The sequence below is a fragment of the Salvelinus sp. IW2-2015 genome, unplaced genomic scaffold (genome assembly GCF_002910315.2).
Source record: "Salvelinus sp. IW2-2015 unplaced genomic scaffold, ASM291031v2 Un_scaffold3383, whole genome shotgun sequence".
NCBI classification, from domain to species: domain Eukaryota; kingdom Metazoa; phylum Chordata; class Actinopteri; order Salmoniformes; family Salmonidae; genus Salvelinus; species Salvelinus sp. IW2-2015.
In genome coordinates this window covers 6,618-11,295 of record NW_019944665.1, presented here as the reverse complement: position 1 = coordinate 11,295, position 4,678 = coordinate 6,618, and the positions used below count along the sequence as shown (strand labels likewise).

The window sequence follows — 4,678 nt, the reverse complement described above, 5'->3', positions numbered from 1 at the left end:
ACCTGTCCTGACATCCATTCACCCAATCAGAAGAGACCTGTCCTGACATCCATTCAACCAATCAGAAGACCTCTCCTGATACGTTGTGTTATCTACCTTCCAGCCCTCCATTCAGAATAACTAATTTCTGTAAGTACATAGATGTAGATGTATATAATGAATGTCCACTAGTGGCTAATGTAGTTCTATACAGTTTATTCAGATAATGTTGCATTAATCAAATCATTTTTACAATCAACACATTGTGGACTAATAAGGGTTCATACTTGTATTCAATTAATCACATTTTAAAATGTGAATCTGATTTTAGACATGATCATGTCTCCAGAGGAAAAAACTAAAACAAAAGTAGAGGCCTAATTTAGAGTTAAATTTCATATAAACAATATGATTTAATGTGCCATAACACAACAGTCAAACATCAGTCAGAACACAGTGACTCATCAGAACACAGCCCGTCTATTCTGTCATGTGATTTCAGGTCCTCTGTCCGGGAAAATGTCTTTCCACAATTAGGTTCCTAACTAAAGCTCTTTCCAAACTGTGAGCTTACCCTCCCCTGTGTGTGTATGTCCACATGCCTTTTCAGGTTCCCTGGCTTAGTAAAACTCTTTCCACACTGGGAACAATGGTACGGTTTCTCTTTAGAGTGTATTATTTTATGTATGTTCAGGCTATCTAAGTCAGTAAAACTCTTTCCACACTGGAAGCAGTGGTAAGGATTTTCTCCTGTGTGTGTCCTTTCATGCCTCTTAAGGTCCGGTGTTCTTGAAAATCTCTTTCCACACTGGGAGCATTTGTAAGGCTTTTCTCCTGTGTGTGTCCTCTCATGCTCCTTCAGGTTATCTGACAATGCAAAATTCTTTCCACGCTGGGAACAGTGGTAAGGCTTCTCTTGAGAGTGTATTCTCTTATGCTGATTCAGGGTCGCTGAATGGGAAAAACTCTTTCCACACTGGGAGCAATTGTGTTTTTTTCCCTGTGTGTGTCCTCTCATGTGATTTTAAGTGTTCTGACAACCTAAAATATTTTCCACAGTGGGAACAGGGGTAAGGTTTCTCTCCAGTGTGTATTCTCTTATGTTTTTTTAGGTTCCCTAACTGCGCAAAACTCTTTCCACACTGGGAGCAATTGTGTGGTTTTTCCCCTGTGTGTGTCCTTTCATGTAATATTAGTTCATGAGTTCGTGAAAATCTCTTTCCACACTGGGAGCATTGGAAAGGCTTTTCTCCTGTGTGTTTTCTCTCATGCTCTTTTAGGTTCCCTAACTTGGTAAAACTCCTTCCACACAGGGAGCAGTGATGTCGTGTCACTGGTTTGGGAGTCTCTGGGTCTGGTTCCCCTGAAGGACTCTTCCGTCTGTCAAAGGGAAAGTCTGGTCTCTCTCCTGCCAAAGACAAACAAATTTAGTTAAACAGAGATCTGAATGAAACCATATGATAAAACAGTCTTCCTATTGAGGTTTAATCCAGACTAGATATTTCATTATAACACAACATTTGGATCCTGGATGCTGATTGGTTAATAGCCATTAGTTATTCACAATACTACTCGGGTAATGGCTGTTAACAGTTCTATTTGAATCATTCCTACACATCCACTGTCCCACAGCCCAACCAGGCAATTAATCAACTAATCTCCACTGTTCCACAGCCAAACCAGGCAATATATAAACTAATCTCCACTGTCCCACAGCCCAGCCAGGCAATTTATAAACTAATCTCCACTGTCCCACAGCCTAACCAGGCAATTCATAAACGAATCTCCACTATCCCACAGCCCAGCCAGGCAATTCATAAACTAATCTCCACTGTCCCACCTAGCTCTGAACACTCTTGGAACAGGTTTCATCAAGATTCTCTTTGTACCTTACTCCGCTTCATCTTTTCCCTCGATCCTGACTAGTCTCTCCAGTCCAGTGCCCTCTGAAAAACATCTCCACAGCATGATGCTGCCACACCATGCTTCACCGTAGAGATGGTGCCACCAACCACCATGCTTCACCGTAGAGATGGTGCCCAGGCTTTCCTCCACCCCCCCCCTGACGTGACGATTAGCATTCAAGCAGAGTTCAATCTTGTTTCATCAGACCAGAGAATCTTGTTTCTCATGCGCTCTGAGAGTCTTTATGCTCCTTTTATCAAACTCCAACGGCTGTCAAGTGCGCTTTTATTGAGTGGGAGTGCTTCCATCTTGGCCACTCTACCATAAAGGCCTATTGGTGCGGAGTGCTGCAGAGATGGTTGTCCTTCTGGAGGTTCTCCCATCTCCACAGAGGAACTCTGGAGCTCTGTCAGAGTGACCATCGGGTTCTTGGTCCCTTCCTGACCAAAGCCCTTCTCCCCCGATTACTCAGTTTGATTGGAGTGGCCAGTTCTAGGAAGAGTCGTTGGTGGTTCCAACTTCTTCCATTTAAATGATGGAGGCCACTGTGTTCATTGGGGACCTTTCAATGCTGCAGAAATTGTTTTGTACCCCTTCCCCAGATTCTGTGCCCCCCCCGGCACCAACCAATCCTGTCTCGGAGCTCTACGCGACAATTACTTCAATCTCATGGCTTGGTTTTCTCGTGACAGTGCACTGGTCAAACTGTGCGGACCTTGTATAGACAGCTGCTGTGCCTTTCCAAATGATGTCCAATCAATTTGAATTTACCACAGTGGACTCCAATTTAATTGTAGAAACATCTCAAGGATCATCAATGGAAACAGAGCCACCTGAACTCAATTTAGCAGGTCTCATAGCAAATACTGAAAAGTAAATAAAAGCAAAAAGCTAAATAAGGTTTTTCTGTTTACATTTTAATACATTTGAAAATAATTATAAAAAACAGGTTTTCCTTTTCATTATGGGAAGAACAATATTTTAGGATGTTGGTTGGCAAGCAAGCCTCCTTTTTTCCAAGGGAAAACCACTTTTTTTAAGAAATTTTTCAAACCCCCGCGTCATTGTGTGTTAGATTTGAATGAGGATATACTGTGAGAATGTTAAGATCCATTATTTAAAAGAAAAGAAGAGGGGGAATGGTGAGACGCGATCCTCTCCCCTATCTTCAAACCTAACGCCCCCCATTCCTTGAAACCAACCAGGTGAAGAGAAAACAAAATATAATAATTTAAACAAAAAAAAAAAAAAAGAAAACGGAAAAAAACACAAATTCCTAGCGTTGGCAACAATCCCAGCCTTGGTTTTGGTTGTGAGAAGGGTTACGGGAATTGGCAAAATCCCAACAGAGCGAGTTGTCATTACTCACTTTAGCTTTTTTTCCCCCCACTGTCTGTCCAGCGGGGGGGCGGTGGAAAACCCCCTGGGGACCGGAAACAAATAATCAGTAGGCCCATAGGAAACTGCAAAGCGGAAGAAATACAAAAAACTCTCAAAAAAGCGTGGTGGGAAAGCCAAAATGGTCTTTGAGAAAGACACCAAACTGTTTTTGATTTATAATTCATATAGTTCCGCCCCCCCAAAAGCCGGTGGGCGTGGGTTAGGATACCGTTTGGGGCTGGAAAGAAAAAAAGGGAGTGGCCGCGGGTCGGTGGGAAATTTATCTTTATATACTGGGTCGTGCGAGCAAACTACACTTCGGAGGGGTATTCTTCTCCACACACACCAAATAGCTAACTAATATACAACAGACCTTTTTTGAAAGGGGAGGCGGCAATATGGTAACACACAACGCAAGGTATAGCGCGACGAGAGAGACACAAAGCCATTACCACCACACACCACCACACACACACACAACCCACCTACCACAAACACCCCAGCACCACCCTCACCACCCCCACACCTCACACCAAACACCCAAGAGAGCGAGCAAGCCGAACAATCAACGCACACCTCTTATCTACACAACCCACCCACCCACACAAATACAAACAAAAACACACCATATTGCTTTTCCCCAAAAGTGTGGGAAAAGAAAGGAAAATTTTCCCCCTTACAAACAACAAACCACGGGAACACACACAACACCAATAACAACAAACAACACACAAACCAAACAATCTAACTCCGGGGGGGTAAGCACCACACATATGATCAAAAGAAGGGTGGATGACATAATTGATACCCATCAAGTAACCGAATAGAACATGCACACATAAAAACCACACTCCAATCATAGGAACTTAACTTTGGAAAAATAAACTATTTTTTTCTCTAACTCCTTTTTACCGATACACTAGTCCTTTATATCGACGAGTTGTAGGCAAATAAAAACAACAAAGCGTCGTTTTTTTTACTTGGGGGGAACTGTTAATTAGACCAAGGGCGGGGGACTCCTAGCACTGGGGGCCACGCAGGCAAACCAAAAAAACTCACCAAAACAAACCAAATAATGCATAAAAAATATACAATTAAATTAGATTAATACCCCACCTTTTTTCTTAAAAATAGGCAGTACGCGGGAATGGGGGGGGGGGAGTTTAGGGTGGATAAATAATCCTAACAAACTATACCACGGTGTGTTGTTGTAACCCCTGATACTTTGGTATTGGAGGGTTCCATTCCGCTGCAGGTTTTGCTTGGGAAGGATCTGAGGCGGTTTTGCTTTATAGTCTTTTTACAAACGGTCTCCTCAGTATATGATAGCAAGACGGCGCGGCGCCGCAGAGCAGAGGGGAGGGCAAAAATTAGACTTGGGGTACAAAAAAGGCATGGTTGGGGGACTTACAAA

General features: G+C 42.9%; 1 pseudogene; it reads right to left on the bottom strand.

Annotated features, from left to right (window-relative positions):
* Positions 1-193: 193 nt before the first annotated feature.
* Positions 194-1,403, bottom strand: LOC112075775 (zinc finger protein 79-like; annotated as a pseudogene).
* Between the last annotated feature and the right edge of the window lie 3,275 nt (positions 1,404-4,678).